Here is a 19,801-nt window from a genome sequence, read left to right as displayed (position 1 = left end):
GCCTTTGTTCACACAAGTCATTTCACAAACATCATAAACTTACATATTTGATGTTGAAATGACGTGACAAAAACTATCAAATATTTTTGGTTAGAGTAAAACAAACAGGAATAAAGTACGCCCACGGCCTCCGGACACGATTTCCGTTCAATGGCATAAAAAGATATTGGATATTTGAGAATTTATTCGTACGGAATATACATTCCTTTGTTACCCTTTCACGGTGAAATGACTGTCGGTTGAATATGTCAAACGTTGTCTGAACGCTCTTGTCTTCTCAACAAAGACTACACAACAAGCGTGCCCTTTTTGAGCAACGGTCAGAGCCGGCGGCGGTAATTATCCTTGCACACAATAGATCCATAAGTGACAGGCTCGAAATTAAATTAGTGAAGTATTAAGCGTACAAACCAGACAGATTTTTTTATGAGTAGGTACGCCACTCGCACGTATTAACTCGTTTTTATGTTTTGTAAATATTTTAATTGACTATACCCACTCGGTACCTTGCTTGACTTGTAAAACTAACAATAATTTTATCATTTTTAACTTCAAAATGAAATGAAAACGTAATTTTTTATCAAAGAAGCGGAGATTTTAACATATAAGTGCAAAAGTGTTGTTCCTAGCTAGTCAATAGTAAATAGCAGATAGTTAATTTTAGAAAAAGTCAAAGAGCATGATGGCTCTTTATTAAAATAATAATTAAATATCGAAGACATGTGCTCTTGCCACAAAACCTCAAGATATGAGCGGCATTTAGAAAACAAAATTTGATATTCTTAACCAACAATTAGCACTAGTTTTTAAAAGCAAACTTTAAAAAATACAACCACTATCAATAACGTAGACGTAAAAAGCAATTCCGAAATAAAACGACTCTGCAATAAATGACAATTCTTCGTCTTTATGTTTTGACATTTAATAGAATAATGGCTTTTACGGATTATGACCAAAATATTCGTGTCACTATAATTTCCCTTATAAAGTTTCGTCCAGTAAACTTTAATATACTTGTACTACACTATATTTCAAATAGTAGACTTCAAATTAATGATACATTTTACTTCGTATGGGTATCAAGGGTACTTTTAAAAGCTCTGAGTGCTCTTGGAATTAATTAAAGTCAATTTAAATAAATATACAAAACTATCTTTGTAATAAACACTACCTATTAAGATACACTATTATAATTTAAATTTTTACAAACTGTAATAATCTTGGTGCCTGAACGCAAATTGTAAAAGAACGCATAATTACAGTAATAAATGTAGAAAAATTTTCAATAGATAAAGTATACCAAAAAAAAAGAAATAATATTATTTTAATCAGATAACTAAAGCAATGTTGCCATAACTAAACATAAATATGTACATGTACAATAATAGGTTTCATTAATTCGTTTAAACAGTTCACATCAAACAGATTCGGTAGTTACTACTCCGGTAACATTAGAGATAAACTCAACTCCAAACGGCCGATAAAACAACGTTTGAAGAATTATTTTTCTAACCTACATAATTGAAGACGCTTGTCATTTGACATTTGCGATAAACTGAAGATTTGTAAAAAGCGGTTTTCATTGCCTTCATTCAGGTCATATCATGCATGCATACCCAGTCATGTTATAAAGCGTACCTGAATGTATTTTTTAATTCGGATTTATTTATGTTGAAACAGCGAATTGCACATTTCAATAAATAATCTAAAAGGATTAACATCGGGATTTAGAGATCGATCGTAATATAAATTAGAGATACAGAGGATGTGTCACTATAATCCGATTAGTATTGGAACATCAATCGCTACGGGATAATCCTGGATAGAATAGGAATCTGGAACAAATAAGCGATACGTGTAGTGAAACAAACGCTCGCGAAATGGTGGTCGAGCTGTGTGGGGGAGGAGCTCCGGAGGGGGTCACGGTCGCCGGGTCAATAAACTACGCGGGCTCCGTGGTAGACGGATGAGCGCAGCAAGAGAGCACCGCGCCACAAACCGCCGACCTAGCTCAGTACCTACACAAAATTCAGAAAACAAAATCCTTTTTCTCGTCATTGTTATTTTCTATGTTCGCAGTCGCTGAAGTATGTATATGTGCACACAAGCATTAATACACAGATCTCAAAAAGGCAATTCTTTTACATTTTAAGTGAAATGTATAAAAATACATTCCTACGTATAATGAGCAAAGGATTCTTGTCAACCGCAGGCCGAATAATATAACTTTATGGGTAAACTATCAAATTGTATATGAAACGACAAACCATAGACAGAACAAACATCACGTGCAAGCACGCAATAAATCGAATTCATTGAAACATAAAAGCATTATTTTATAGGAAGCGGCAGTATTGCGAATGTCAAGAACATTTTAATTGTATAATAGCGTTAGGAGAAGCCGTCTAAATAAATGACCGGATTATTACGTGAATGCTTGTTTACATTCAGCTATCTGAATTGTAGGCTATTGTTAGGTCCCGAGAACTTACCCTTGATGATTTCTCATTGTTTGAAAGGAAATACTCTTGCTACGGCTACAACAGATATTTGAATACTGAAAGGCGCTTATTGGAATTCCACAGATTAAAATAAATAGTAGTCTACGGTCATAATGAATTGTACATCGTCTTTAGCTATTCATAAAAAGAAGAATTCCATAGTTATGGACTCCAGAACATTTGCAAAGTTAAGTATTCGCGTATTGATTTGAAAAAGAAACAACTGTGATTTCACCAAATACTTTAACTACTAATTTTAATTTAATGCACAGATATAATTTTAATTCCTAATATATTTTGAAAATATCAATATTTTATTACAATTAGAAACTAAACTATAACTTGTTTGTTATCATGTTGTCAAATATTTGATTTTTCTCACTACAATATCTAAACACGAAATATACAGTAATACTTACACGTGTATACATAATAATAAACATTAGTCACATTCCGCATGAACGCAATACAATTATATTGTAGAATTATTAATCCCTTTGTGACAACAGTAATTAATCGAATTTGCGCAACTCACTCTCTCTTCTATATACGAGTAATAGACATTTATGAAATTAAATAATACCAGTAAACTACAAGATAAGAGGCATTAAGACACAAAAACTAGCCTACCGTTAATTATTAAGAAATTTAGAACTTAAGAGTAAAACAAAAAAAGTTAAAACACAATGTTATCTTTGTTTTTTTTTTTAAAGTGACTGATGGCATGACAAACGAGTGTTCTAACAGTGGAAACCCACAGCTTGAATTTCCCGTAACCGTAAAATTCCACTGACCCGACATTTATATAGAAACATATTGTTATCCCTTTCAAGTTCATTGACAAAATAGAGACAACAATATCTATTAATGCAAGTGGAATTCTACTATAAGGGCGTAGTTTCATCAGTCGTTAATTCGTGGTGCTAGAGATTTCCAGTTCACGCATGCGAGAACCGTTTTCATTAGTCGTTAAGGCCCGCATCCGTTGGGCGAAAGTCCTTAATTTTTCAATGCATTGACAGGTGTCAAAACCATCAAAATTATATATTCCAAGTGTAATTTAAATATAAAAGCGATAAATACTTTTAATTCAGAGCGCAAATGCAATAATTAAGTTATAATTCAACTTGCAAATGTATAAAGTTGAGTCACATATGAGTAATGTTATGTTTAAAACTGAGGTTAATCGTTTATAGCGTACGGTTGAAATGAACCGAGACATAAAATACGAATCTGTGACGGAAATCTTTAGATACACTTTGATATAATGCTTCATAATGTAATCCAGAACTGCAAATGTATTGTAAAAAACTAGATTTTAAAATGTAATTACGAATAGTGGAACATGCTTGATGAATTATGTAATTTCTTACAGAAACTCTCACCTCTGAACTCTGAATAAAAAAAAAGTTCATTCATTAAAAATAAATCTCTATGTACCGAGATTTATAATTATGTCAGCCTCAAAAGATGAATTGATGTATTGAAGTACCCCGGAAAACTCATATAAATCGTATAATCATTAAAACATGATCGTTCATCTTTGAGTTTCGGCTCTGGTTCATATCGAATCGTTTTGTCGATAAGAGGCATAAAAGAGCTTTAGTCACGTATCGGGCCAAACGCGTGACGCCCGCGCCGCGTGTGTACATTGCAGAACGTACCACTTCTGCTAATACAGCGTGGCATTTGTGCACAATGGTATTGTAATATAGTCGTGATACTGCCGAGGAACGATGCTTTGAGTAAATATTTAATCTTTCAGCCCTTTTTCCACTAAGAGACCGACAGTCGCATGTCCCATTTCCACTGGTGCGTCCGCAACTCGAGCTCGTGTAAAAAGTGGTAATAGCGCACGAAGGCACACGTAGTTGCCTTTGTGGAAGGTCAAAGATGATATTCCATTTCATTTTCATGTACGAGTAAGAACTATTTCAACAGAAAAGAACAGTTACCTTTGTAAGAAAATGAATTGAATAAATAAGATTAATTTTAAGAACATTGTAAGTGTACGAAGTTACGTTTAGTTAATCATTGCAGTAATACAAGTTTGCATACGCATGAAGTCATCACAGCCTTGAAACAAGTAACGTATTTGCATAGATCGGGTAATTATGTACCTACTTACCATTAAATATATTTTTACAAATGCTTTTAACTGAGCCATATAAATAGTATAGTTACTTAACGCTATTGGTATCGATAAAACTGAAGCCATCTTCTAGTTTATGCCGTTATATATTCAAAATATATTTAATCCAATTTAACAGTTAGGGTATTAAGACTCAAAATAAAAGATGTTGGGAAATAGAAAACGATTATTAAATGAGGAAAAAAACAAATAGCAAAATATGACAATTGTTAAATGACAACATTATAATTCTATTACTAATCTGCTTATTCTCCATGTGACATTGTTAAGAGTTACATTATTATAGTTATATTACAAAAATCAAATAAAAAAATGAGCAATGAAGTCTAACATTGTAGACAGACAACGATAATCTCACAAATGTCACTTTTACTGACTGTGAATATTTTATGTGTGGCCTACACGCATATTCAATGAGCTACTTGTTATGCTCTTTTACGTAACTGACAATGAAAAATATACGGGAATAAAAAAGAGATAATATTACCACTAAATGTTACACTACGACAATAACATCAGACATCTTTTTAAAAGATTATTAGGTTCATTTAATATGCATTATATACTAAGAAGAAACTTTAACAATGTATTAATTTTACTTGACGTGCAGATGACCGTAAAATTAGACTATTGAATAATTCTTACGAATAATATTAATCAAGATACATGTGTAAACCGCACGCCTACCTTGTTACATTCTAAAGTATCTACATCGTTGCCCGTTTCCTGTATCGACATGTGGGATGCACAGGAAAGAATCCAATTATACTGTCTATAAAATGAAAATGTTATACTATTCGCATAGAGAGTATTGACATTACTCATCTTATTGAATATCAGACGTAACAAGTAGAATCTATATTGAATTTTCAATATTATTGTAGATATTTCATCATTCATCTCAACATTATATACACAGAAGAAATAAGACTATAATACATTGTACATGCACATTGTACAATTGAACTCAACACTTTGAATACTACTGACATACCGAGCGAGTTTACTTTTATATGAAAAATCGTAACGGCCTGAAACATATTAAAAGACTTCATACCTCGCCGTTAAAATTCATTCCCTAACCGTTGGTTTCTGACACCAAAATCTATGTATTAAACATTTCGACATCACTATTATTGTCTTTGACAAAACAGAGATAACAATATAATTTAAACGGGGATATTGGTCTCCGAAACCTACGAATAATCTCATAATCCAAAATGGCTTCCTATAAAAATATTCCACTGTTGAAAAAAGACTAACCGTACTTAACCGGGTTTCCGTCATCGTAAGCCCGGCGGCGGACACGACACCGCGAAGGCGAAAATAGACTGTCACCTCGAAATATGAATAAATAGATTGCTATTTACAACAACAGTGTACGGTTCGTACAACATCTCGCCTCGCCTGGAATCATTTATCACATAAACTTTCCCGCCCACGAACTATGATTAGATTACTATTATTTAATTGTGGCCTTACTTTTCCTCTGTCACAGTTTAAGTCTACAGAACAATTAACAAGACTGTATGCTCTTTAACTTTAATACCAAGAGAAGAAAGATCGCTACCTCAGTTCTTCGAGCTTTTTATCCAAAAATATAATGAAAAAAGGCAAACAATGATCTAGTGAAAGAAATACCTAAACACATTAAGTTTCCTCCTTCATCGGCCCATTAAAAATTTATTTTCATATTTTGACGATTTTTTTGATATTAAATTTTGATAATATCATACTTTTAAGATTTAATAATATATCAATGCAAATAATCAGCCTAAATATCCTTTGCTACCGATTTACGTAGTAGATACGATAAGGTATACAGATCTAAAATAAGATAGATAGATATTCACGAATTGATATACTAAATACGCATTAATAAAAACTGTAATTAATTAAAAGCTTACGTAATTGGTATAACATTAATAAATTAGACACCAAATACATGTTTTAAATCCCTCTGCGGATAGCGCTCCCTACCAATAAGCCATGCGAATTATTCCTTGGCCAAAATTCAAAATGAGCGGAAGTTGGTGGTGGCCAAGGGCAGCTATTTCCGAGCACGATTAAACAGTTGTCATACGCTGTAACGCCGCCTTTCATGTCAAACACACTGTTGTGCATCTACAAAATATTAGCTGGAACCACACATTAGAGATGAGATGCAAATCGATTTGGCTATTTAAATCGTCGATACGTACAAAGTAAAACAGAAATATGTATTTTGTCATCTTTATTTTTCTCAAGTTGTAACTTCCCTACATAATTATTATGTGTCTATTCCTAGAATATGGCTAAGGTGTGGCCACAGTGTTAAAGTCAGTTCTATCCGAGACGGGAGTAGACGTCACCTACACAGTACAACTAGCAGTGATACATCTTCGTATGATTCATTGTATTGTCTATTAAGGGTAGAATAAATAGAGATAATCCTAGAAATACAATAAAAATCATAAATAGTAAACGAATGGAATATAATTTATTGATATGTTTATGCCTGTTTCTTTTGTTGTCATTAAAATTTTAATATAATTATTTCTAATCAGCGAAAAAAAATGTGACTGAACATTTGTACGATATACAAATATCATCCCAAACGTAATAAGGACAGATAAGATCATAAATGCCATTACCCTCGGATAGATAAGAAATGTATGAATGTATGTGTTGGCACAACAGAAAAGTCTTATGCGTTTATCAACGGGCTGAAAATGCAAATACATTTTTCTATCTTATTTAAATTTAGTTAGTCTTATAAGGAAAGGATGGCAAGAGGAAGTGGATTTGACGGAGGAGGGGAACATAGGAAGGTGAAACATTCTTTTTATGTGCGTCTCCTCCTCCGTCGATTAAAGTTAGGCAACGCATTTGAAATTGCAGATGTCTATGTGCAGCGGTCGCTTCGCTATTTCGGAAAATCCAGGTGGCCGCTTGCTCGTTTGCCACCTAATAATTTAGAAAAGAGATGATGCCTGGTATGTCAACAGAGATAACGCCACTAACCGTGGGTTTCTGTGAATAAAATCTCCGATAATGACCATGTTTTATACAGGGAATATGATCTCAAAAACCCATGATAAGGAGTATATTACATCATACATTAAGTACGTTTTATTTAATAAAACAACACAGCGAACATTTTGAATGACAAGTAACATATAAATTACACGTCTAAGAGGCATATAAGTGACATTGATATATGAGGATTAATCTTAATTCGACTGGTGGAAGCAATTAAATAAAAAAATACCTATTTATTTACATTATAGTAATGTCATATTAGTTTTATTACGTGCTATTAATTTTTTGTATACATCTTACTAATATTATAAATGCGAATGTTTAGATGGATAGATGGATGATTGTTTGGTATCTCTGAATCTCTAAAATTTGGCACAGATGTAGAACAAAGTGTGGAAGAACACATAGGCTACTTATTTTGTTTCTTTTTTAATTAAGAGGATTAAATTGATAGTGTTATAATATAAACAGTATCACTTACGCCGATGACGTATCCTAATATAATATGTGAATTTTCTATTTTACACTGAAAATAATATAGCATGCATATATCTATGTTTTGTTTTTTGTACAATAATTCTGCTGCTCATAGATACTAGTATTTGCATTAAGTTAAAAAGTTAAATGCAGACTAGATTTCCCTCTTAAGAACTAACCGACATGACTTTTTATGTGTGATTATAAATTGCATATTTTTAATTAAAATGTGATAAAGAAATGTTATCTCTGGTAAGCCTCTTATACACCAGCGATTATATATTTATCACTAATAACTTGCTATCTACATATAATATGTAGAAGCAAATAGTGACTGGTTGAAGCAAAGAAAAAATAAAATGGTAGGCAAAAGGTTAACATCGTTTAGGCACGAAGGTCATGAGACACGGAGACGTAAAAATGAACGTTGGGTTTTGTCGCTAAACGTTTTGTAAAACAAAAGATGGATACATTGCATAAAAGAGAATATGAGCAAGGAAGAAGTTACTACTGAAACACCTGTATGAAGGAAACGTGTTAAATAGCACCTGAAAAGTGCCAACAACAATTGCTTATCTCCTAAACAAATAGTACTTATTCATTCTTTCAAGTCAATGAAAAAATTAAAACAATAGCATTTATTACACAGTCGGTTGAAAATTCAAGAATGTTTAAAACACGTAGAAGATCTCCACCGTATCTAAGACCACCTGCATCTTTTATTACAGTTTAGTATTATTTCACGCCCACTTTAACTCAGGAAGTATAAACGTTTTGGAATTTCGTTAGAATTCAAAACATAAATACAGAAATTTTAAACTAATTTTAAACGTTTCCATTCTATTAATTACAAATATAAACAACTACTGTAACGACTTTGTATTTACTTAATGTTTGTATACTTTTAACTGTTTCTACGCATGACTCAGAAGCAATAGTTAATGTTTTCTAAGTGGTGTATTTCTTGTATACAGTTTTCGTCTCATATGATGAAAACTCTTATCTGATTGTCTTTGTATGTGATTGTTACAAACTTTTTAACTTATAAGCTTCGAGACAAGGTGTTACTTGTGTATTTGAATATTATCAAGACGTCCTGATAACGACGATGGTTGCACTCAAAATCACAAATTCAAATTTCATTTGTTTATTAACGACCAAGTTTTACAAAATACAAACCAATATAACAAAGAACAAACCAGAAGTGAAATTCACTTTTACTTTACTGTCCTGAATACCACGAACTACAAAACGTTAATTTGTGGCTTAAGATCAACCTTCTCATTAATTGTTAATAAAACCGAGCAATAAATGGCAACAGAACTCAGTACCTTAGGTCAAGTTCAAGTGAACGATCAATGATACGGGCCAATTTTATCTGTAAAAAAGCAATTACACGATAATTTGGTGCCCCTTGCCGAAAGAACTTGAGTTCTCAGAGAAAATTCACTTAAACGAATGTTGAATAATTTTTTTCGATTATAAATTGAATGGATATAACTCTTGAGATTTCTTTAGCCAAATATGAATTTAAATCGAATAATGGATAAATAATCTCTTTATTCTGGTTCGTTATTATTTTTAATAAGGCCATAAGATTCAAAGAGCTTATTTAAGTAATATCAACTAATGTACACAGTTTTTTAATTAGCTTGCTTTATGTTATGCTGATGTACAAACTAAACCTGTTAATAACAAATACTGCAATTTGGATAGTATTTTAGATAAAAAAAAATATAGTTAATAATCCGCTATACTTTACCCTTAACTACATAAATACTTTCTAGAGAATAATTGCTGATGTATAAATATGGTATACAATGGATTCTTATTGTAACATAATATATACTTATAAATATGTATAATTGTCTTGTACATGTTTCGCATTGTAAATACTCAAAAGATATGTAAATTGGTTACACGTATTGAAACCGAATCTCCGGCGGATGGTTATTGAATGCCAGATGGACTCACCATTTCAATATCGCTTCGATTATTCAGAATACATAAGCAATTCTATATTAATGTAGGACATCGCCTCATATGCGATTTGAATAAGCGTCAGTTAATTAATTCAAACCTTGATAGTTCATATAAGGCACTCAGGTAATACGAAAAAAAACAATTTTAGGGCAAAATAATAAGTATTTTACGACAATAAACTTACGCCAATGTTACTTAGTTAACTTTTTTAAATATAACCTTGTATTGTCAACTGTTTAATACAACAAATATAAAAAAAATTGTCCGAAAAATATTGAGGCGAAGCAGACGTGCTTATGTGAAATTAAATCACATACATGAACAATAATTTAAATAAAAAAAAAACTTGAGAGGTGTCAAGTGACACCCGGATGGAACGAAGTTCCTTTCGATTAATTAGTGAAGAAATTGTAATTTTTTTTTTTTTTGAAATGAAAATATCTGGCTTGCTTTCTATAAGAGAGAGAGACAGACAGAGAAACATGCGACGCCGCACAGCTTACAATAGCTTACTATAGCAAAAAGTGTCGTGACAACTTTTCGTAAGAATTTTTTCCGTCTGGCCCCCTTTTACAACGCGCGATAAGGAACTTCGTTCCAATTATAATTAAGAAAAAATAGGGCTAAAGACTGAGGATTCGCTTATTGTAATAGTTATGTCATCCGGAGGACATTGGTAGTCGGTAGTAAAGGTTGCTTAACTGTAGAGACATCTATACGGCTCATTTATACGTGTTGTGTTTGCACATCAAATTGGATACTAATAGCAAGCTATACCTACTGGAAGAAAAAGCATGAAGCAAGCAGCATTTATAGCATGTATAGACGCATCATCAATTCGCATAATTTTATATGCTTTAAAATTTTCTTTAGTTTTTGTCGATTGTTTGGTGTAATATCAGCTAACACAATATAACGTGGAACATTACAACTCTGATCCCCTGAATCATAACGTTGGTTACACTAGACGTAGTAGCGGGTTTTCACTTACGAAGTATCCGTAAAAAACATATGTTTATCTCTATTTTTTTTAAAGTATTAAGAGGGTTGATATGTTTTTGTACACGTGTATTGACAGTGGAAACCCACTTTAAGAAGCCTTATACCAAAGCTCACGTGTCGCTTCGCTACACCCGGTTACGTACAATATTGTTTTGTTCAAGGCGATCTACTTAGGGGTCGACCTGTCCCGCGAACTAATAAAAGATGATACCTTGAATTTTTTTTATTCTTTATGCTCAAATTGCAACACTGTATCATTTAAGTAAAATAATTGAGGTTGAATTTTAAAAATGTTTATATTCAGGTAAATTGTTTACTCAATATTTTTATTTAAGTTTTAAAAAGAAGTAGTTGTTTCGCCTGATATTATTTAAAACGATAATTTCAAAAGTAGCTTTAGTTTAAATAAAATGTGATACATTTTTGTTGAATACGCAATCAAATAAAATAATATTTGTTTAGATAACATTATTAATGTATAACGTAAAATAATATCGAACAATATCCTCAACTAGTTAGTTAACAGAAACAAAAGTTCCTTTTAGCCTTCGTCACCGAAACGACTGCAGTATGAAAATATTGACATTTCGGCACAAGTCCGACACAAACTACTTTATGTGTTATAAATCCTGTTGTAATGCTTTGCGGAAACATACGGCATATAAACATTGCGCTAGCTTACTACCATTTTATTGCATACACTAAAAATACGGCTCCTGATTAAAAGAAAACATCTCTTCAAGTTGCACATCGTTAAAGTCTCTGTAAATGTTTAAATTTAGAAAACGTTAATGTTTGGTAACATCACACGCAAAACAGTTCAGCAGTCAATACGCACACTTTGTAATCTAAAGGTCTAACGTTAGATTTATAGTAGTTTTGTACTATCAGGGGATTTGACGGTATTCAACCTTAAAATGACAGTCGTTTGAACGTTTTATAAGCATTGAGACGACGACGCGGAAACAATGACCAATAGGACGCAGCTTTTAAATCGATGGCTTCTATGAATAAGGGACAATGTGCAAATTGACAACTTTACAGGAGAGGCTCTCAAAGTTTCAGCCATATAGGGAAATAGGACACAGGCAAAAAAATAACATTTTTTTTAGTGTATGTTGTTAATTAAATTAAGAGGTAGCTTGGCCCTTATACATAGCACCCATCGAAATGTTTCTACGAAAAACGGTCGGTCAATGGTCAATGGTCTACGACTTGTTTATAGCCGACTTCATAAAGAAGGAGGTTATCATTTCGACTGTATTTTTTTTTACTATAATGATGTCGTTTGCACAACTCACTGCTAACTAAAATGTACGTTTTTGTACTTTTCTAAACGTAGATGCCAGTTGCAAATCAGAATATTGCATTCTATCATGCAATATTATTGATATCAAAACTTGAACGTCGTACGATTTGAAAAATATTATCGTCGTTGGAAAAATTCTCGAGGGCTCATCCGAAATTACAGTCAGCGACAGGCTGCGACATTTTTACGACGAACGATATTGATTTCAGTTGAAATATACGTTCAAAATTACAGCAGCTATTTCATTTTGATTTTATTAAAATGTTGACGACTTGTATGCAAGATTTACAAATACACACATGTACCGATTAATTTCCATCGATATTTGAATAGTGGATATTATTTGTTGCAATAGTTGTCAAATTTTTATACTCTTAAGTATACTTTGTTATAATTGAACTTTACTATAACCCCATAAAAAAGTAGAATCATTCACAAGATATTGTGTTCTGGATACAAGGATATTTTTCAAAATCGTTGGCTCACAATAAATTTTATAGATTTCGTCAGTCGTAGAAATGTTAATACAACGTTGCAAATTGTTCACAATCAACAATGTTGCCATTTAACGTGTTAGTAAATTTACAAATTAAAGCGCGTAAAAACACGAGCCAACATGTTGTAGGACACAATTCAATTTATTACGTCCAATATTGTTGCGGAAGTTGTTCACGTTATAACGGCGCCTAAGGGTGAACTTAACAATATAATGGTAACAATGTTTCATCATAATTATTTAACACGAAATGAGGTCACGCAGAAGAAATATTCGCCACATTACTGTAAAGAAACATTGAAGAGAGTTAAAGGATTTTAATGCTACTTTTGTTAAAGCTTCTTTAGGCAGGCAAAAATTATTATTTCAAACTTAATTATAAATATTTCATAGATAATCCTTAAACCGTTTCATTTCAGACATGGCAACATTTTCATCAATTTTAAAAACTTTACCACACGAATAAAATAATATCTAAACACGAAAATCTTATTAGAACTGACTTTTCTACGCAGTTCTTTATGAATAAAAGTTATAAAGCGCACGTTTCCTCAAAAAGTAATTACTCAAGACATTTAACATGGCTGAACTGAACGCGGACGTGCGCCGTCGAATTAAACAGACAGCGATGTTTTGATAACGATCCTTACTGTTGAAAATGTAAAACAAGGCCCAGTGAATACTAGATACAAGATAAATAATCCGTGCCCAACATCTGTCACGATTCTATGAATATCAAAACAAATAAACAGAATAATTCTCTTTACGGGCCGTTTTAATAATAGATTTACGACCGGACGGACCAGCTTAATTATGGGTTTGTCGCTTCATGTTGCACACACAAGATGTTAACCGTATTAACATAATTTGAAATGAAACATAATTTGGGAGTCTTAGAAACCCAAGCCTCTTTTAATAAAATTTTTAATTCTACCGGTATCTATGAATTACAAGGGATGACTTGTCTAAAAGATATTTGTGGAGTCCAAAGATAAAACTCTGAAAGATTATGTCATCAGTTTACTTCTAAAATCTGTAAACTAAAATATTTTCTTGCACAGATTTCAGAAGCAAAGACATGATCTTTTAGTAATCGTAACTCGGTCTTTGAAATCAAAAAGACGTAAAAATTGTCCGTTTTATGAGGAGTGTTTCAAACAGAAATCAAAATAACTCGCACAAAATGTGTTCTTAATTACACACGTTTTGGCTGCTAATAAAAACCTAAAAGTATAAAGATTAGTTCGCACTGAATCATTAAATATCTGTTGAAGTAGAATAAGTAGCAAATAAAGCCTATTTTCCGGACTTAATGCATTTTATATACAACGATACTGCGGGCTAATTAATCAACGCACCGTATAAAGTTGCTTTATGCCAACTGCAAGACCAAATTGACAGGTTAGTAGGCTTTTATATAGCACATCGATGCGTGTGCACGCAACCTTACTGACAAGAACATGTTTTATCAGTTGTAAGAACGGTAATGCAGAAGATATTTTGATTTTTTATTGTCTATTAATGGCATGGAGTAGGTGCTACAATTCAGATACAGCTAAATCATATTTATTATAACACGGTCAATTCAGTGTTATAACATACTAGCTGTTGCCCGCGACTCCGTCCGCGCGCAGTTAAAAAATGGGGGGGGTATGAAAAATAGATGTTGGCCGATTCTCAGACCTACTGAATATGCTCACAAAATTTCATGAGAATCGGTCAAGCCGTTTCGGAGGAGTACGGGAACGAAAACTGTGACACGAGAATTGTATATATTAGAAGATGATACAGTTGTTCGAAATACATAAATAGCATTACATAAAAGAGCGAACGGCGGAAGAGGTTTTTTAGATTTTTGGCAATGAGATGATGACATTTTTTTACATATAGTTATGCAACGAATATATTTATGGACACCTAAATTGTGTATCTCATATTAAATCCAGAGACTTCAGGAACCATAGCAAACCGAAGTTCTTATGACAGTTATTTACAAATAAATACGGAAGAAATAATAATAATAAATAAGAATTGTAAGTATTAAGTTTAATATTTACCAATAACTGCCTTTCGTGTTTTATATAACCCCAAGGGTTGTAAAGACTTACTTAAGAACTAACACAATGAACGTTCTTCCCTCAAAGTCACGTTTACTTAGGTACAAGTTTCAAATTTCATGTAACACAAAAGCAGATTATTGAATTATGAGCTTCATAACAATACTAGATTTAGAACAAGTTTGTTTTCGAATTTACGAGCTCTCCTTCGAGTCACAGATTTCGACTTTACGAAGTTATTCGAGTTTTTGTATGGTCTGAACGTAATGCGTAATAAAAATTTCACATTAAGTAACAACTTTAACTCAGATTAAAATGTACTTTTAGAGTTTCTCTATCTACCAATGCGTGCAATAAATTTGTTAATGTCAATTTGTACTTGAAATAAGTTTAAAAACATAATAAATGCAACAAACAATACAATCAAGATAGAGGTCAAACCTGCAGTTAAATTTTGACTGGAGACATTTAAAATTTAAAATACTTCAAATAAAATTGTAAAAGGTGACTGACGTGTTAACTTCAAGTTTTTTAAAAACATTGTAAACTTTTGACGACCGAATGAGTCATATAGTTTTTTGCCTATTGAGATGTTAGTGTTTCTTATTTTTAGATACGTAATAATAGCGAGATGTACGGTAGATAAGGAAAACAAAGATACAAAACTATGATTCACCGAACTTACTTATCTTTTTAATACCATTATGTGTAAATTTGTACTTTGTAATGCCATATACATATTATGTTTAAAGTCTTTGTTTGTTTGTTGCTTGCTTAAATATTTATTTTAAAAAAAAACCAATTTCAAACAAAATGCACTCAAAAGTAACATAAAAAAACAATTTTAAATAAAATGCATTCAAAAGTACCATAAAAAACAATCTCAAACAAAATGCACTAAAAAGAAACAAAATAATGACATGAAAACTTCTTTCTTTCTTTCTTCTCTCTTTCAAAAACCCTCTAAACTCTAAAGAAAGTTCTCTTCTTTCTTGTAACATGTCTATATTGTATAATTATTGTTATTTTGCAGTCGGTGTCGGCCGAAGTAAATATAATATTATACATTTTATATTTGAGATGTATGAGACATACTTACGTTTATGTCCCTACTTAGGCCGAAACCGACTCCAAAATAACAATAATTATACAATATAGACATGTTACAAGAAAGAAGAGAACTTTCTTTAGAGTTTAGAGGGTTTTTGAAAGAGAGAAGAAAGAAAGAAAGAAGTTTTCATGTCATTATTTTGTTTCTTTTTAGTGCATTTTGTTTGAGATTGTTTTTTATGGTACTTTTGAATGCATTTTATTTAAAATTGTTTTTTTATGTTACTTTTGAGTGCATTTTGTTTGAAATTGGTTTTTTTAGGTTACTTTTGAGTGCATTTTGTTTGAGATTGTTTTTTTTTTTGGAGTCGGCTATTTTTTTTTCTTAAAATTTTTGTTTTATTTCACAATTTTTAGTGAATTTGAAGTTCAATTACAAATTTCCTTAATACATATAAAGACATAAATAAGACGAATAAAGAAAAGGACTTTCCTATTTGATATGTGTGTACTTCAATTCAAAAACTAATTTAGAATGCAGCAGATAACCACTTATCCTTTAAACAATGAAATGATTATCAAAATCGGTATACAAATTGAAAATTAACGAACTAATACATCGTAGCGTGCCTTTAATTTTGTCCAGCCGCGCGCCGCACTAGCATTTTTCGAATGCGCGTAGTTTTTAATTATTTAATATCTCCCAAACTATTGATCAGAATTACATAGTTTAAAGGCTAATGTAATCTGCATTTAATACTCTAGCCATCAAACATATTTATATGGATAAGGATTCATATCGAATGTAATATAATAGCGCCGTAAGCTTACGACGCTGTTTTTCGTGTGCATTTTAATTGAAGTTTGTTCACAATAACATGTTTTTTGTGAGACATCCGTAGATGATAGATATATGCCACCGAAGACTGTTATTTAGCAAATTTAAGGATCTATAATTGCTCCATACATAATTTTTATGTAAGTCATATAGTTTGACCTACGTAAGCCCAGACAGCAAAATTGTGCTTTTCGTGTAGCATTTTTCGTTTCCGCGTAATTTTATTCTTACGATATCTCCTAAACTATTAGACAGAATGATATAGTTTCAGTTGCAAATATAATCTACATTAAATTCTCTTGATAATGAACATGTTTATTTACATAAGGGTTAATACTGAACTCGAATAATAGCGTCGGAAATAGGGCATGAATTTAATTCATGTTTCTGAAGAAAAAAATGGTTATTGTGAGAAAACTATAAAAGATAGATATATGCTATCGCTGACTTTTATTTAGCACATTTAAAGAGCTACAATTCGCCATACATCATTTTTATGTAGGTCCTATAGTTTAGCCTACGTAAGCGCTGAAAGCAAAAATGTCCCTAATTATCGCAACAAATTTTGAAGCTATATTCAAAATCTACTAGTCTTCTAGTTATTTGAAAAAAAAAACAAAAAAATGGGACCCACCTGCAAGCACTTCCTTTCGATTAAAATATTTTTCATCAAAATCGGACCACCAGGGGCGGAGTTTCGCGGTAACACACATAAAAAAAAAAAAAATACAGTCGAATTGATAACCTCCTTCTTTTTGAAGTCGGCTAAAAACTATCTTGCACGACGCCCTGGTTAAGTTATGTCGGTATGAATACGATGGTTTGACGCAGTGATAAAGAAACAGAATACGGATATACTAGAGCAGCGGTTCTCAAACTTTCTTAACTACGGATCCCTTTTGGGAAGAGGATTATTTGTTGTGATGTTTGATTATTCTAGGGCCCTGGAATTTTTAATTAATTTCTTGGGTTCCTCGTTCAGTTAGCATCCTAACTTTTTGTAGAGAGATTAAATAAAACTTTTGTACCTTTAGGTATTTTTTTAATTATAATCAGTACCTATCTTCGCGGATTCCCAGAAAGGTATTACGAAACTCCAGGGCTGCGCGAAGCACTTTGAGACACGATAAACTAGACGACCCAGGACCAATATAAACGATCCACATATTTTACTTAAGTCGTAGTAAACAAAGATAGAATATCCTGGATCTCAATGTTTCAAGGAACGAGGCAACTGAACCCAAAATAATATCGAACTCCTGACTTGACTAATGAGTTCATCATAAACCATCCATAGGAGTGATTTAAAATACTGTAGATTATAATATTTATTCTAGTGCTGAGACTTTCCCAGGTCTATAGCTCAAATGGTTTACAAAACTAGGTCACGCATAAAAATATGCTCAAATAATAATTGAAAGAGCAACGCTGCAAACACCATTTACTGATTTATTTTTGTACTTTTTAATGTAAAAAAAAATATCTGATCAATCAGCGTAAGCAAATGGCTGCAGATTATGTGAGAAAAGTTATAATTTTCAATAATACCCAGGATCTAGTGAATTAATTAGCACTAACTAAGATTCTAAGTTCTTTTTAAAGAGGTACCTATGTTATTTCTAATTGCTCTAATTTAAATTACCTTAAACGGTGAGAATTCTTGATACTAGGTTTTACCTTTTTTAGTCATTTCGTTGACGGTTTGACTAAATCATCGATCTTTTTTATCAATTAAATGAATTCATTAAGGCATTAATTTGTCACATGCCATTTCTGTATGCATAAATCAGCCATCAATTTGTTAAGAAGGTTTTTTTCACTGCCGCAATAAGACTAGTTAGGTCCGTTGGTGGCGTTAGTTCAAGAAATCTAAACGAAAGGACTACTTAAATATCTTTTAAGGGACTCTGAGTAAAATAGTCAAAGGAGAATGCCGTGAAATGTTACAATTTAACCATAGTTTCATTGACATTACCTTCAGCTGCTTCTCAATTGTACATCTATTCATTTATTTCGAAATACATTTTTGTTCCATTACTTATTTTCATTTAATTATTTCAGTTATTCTACTTACTATCACATATAACTGCGAATATTACACAATAGAAAAATAAGAAACCGCTATTATTTCGTATTGATGGTTAAACAATGTTGTAAACTTTATCCACTTTTGATACAATTTTCATTTTGAACAAATCATCAAGTAGTGTAGTTGGTGTTTCGTAACCGGATTTTGTTTCCGAAATTCTTTGGTCTGTCGAGTAAACCGGCTTTCTGTCGGCCAAATATCAACATTAACTGCGTTTCCATAAAGTTCGCCAAAAATAAAAAAGCTAAATTATTATTTAATTTAGTTTTAACTCCTCACCTCTATTAGGACTAGTCGAGGGCGACGTCCCTCTGGCGCGCCGGACGGGACGAGCGGCGCGCTTCCAACATAAACACACCACAAAAGTAAAACGATCGCGGATTACGGAAACAATTTGGTTAAGAAATTCATACACTGCACTGACACTCGTCCGATCACTGAATTCCTATTGGACTTTTGTTTTTATTCACGAATTAATAAAAAGCGCGCATCCACTTAAACAGTGAAATATATTTTGCTGAACTTCGCTAAAGCATCTCCAAAGACCGCCGCTCGATGACTGACTGGCAGTAGCGGTGGCGGGCGCCGAGCGCGCGCCGTTTGCGTCAGTCGGGTAATAATTTGCGGCGAAACTTGGGCAAGGGGCGAAGAACGAAGCGGGGGAGGGCACATTTTACTTTAGCCGCATAATACCGGACATCGAAAATGAATGAAGCAGGGAGATACGGGACAGGTAGTTGCACTAGCAGGACTATTATGTTGGATTACTACATATAAAACCTACTAGGTAGTTAAGCCGGTTCATTGCTAATTTCATCAAAATCGA

The 19,801-nt window shown here is 32.5% G+C and overlaps 1 protein-coding gene across 2 annotated transcripts in view; it reads right to left on the bottom strand.

Moving 5' to 3' along the window:
• Nucleotides 1-19,546, bottom strand: part of LOC106720337 (Ca(2+)/calmodulin-responsive adenylate cyclase) — a 72,786-nt gene extending 53,240 nt beyond the window's left edge. For both annotated transcript variants that reach the window (XM_045677747.1, XM_014514980.2), the window contains exon 1: nucleotides 19,255-19,546. The gene's annotated coding sequence lies outside the window, so the exon portion shown is untranslated. The remainder of the gene's footprint in view (nucleotides 1-19,254) is intronic.
• Between the last annotated feature and the right edge of the window lie 255 nt (nucleotides 19,547-19,801).

The sequence above is a fragment of the Papilio machaon genome, chromosome 4 (genome assembly GCF_912999745.1).
Source record: "Papilio machaon chromosome 4, ilPapMach1.1, whole genome shotgun sequence".
In the NCBI taxonomy this organism is placed as follows: Eukaryota; Metazoa; Arthropoda; class Insecta; order Lepidoptera; family Papilionidae; genus Papilio; species Papilio machaon.
The sequence above is the reverse complement of the archived record's forward strand: the minus strand, read 5'-3'. Positions and strand labels throughout refer to the sequence as shown.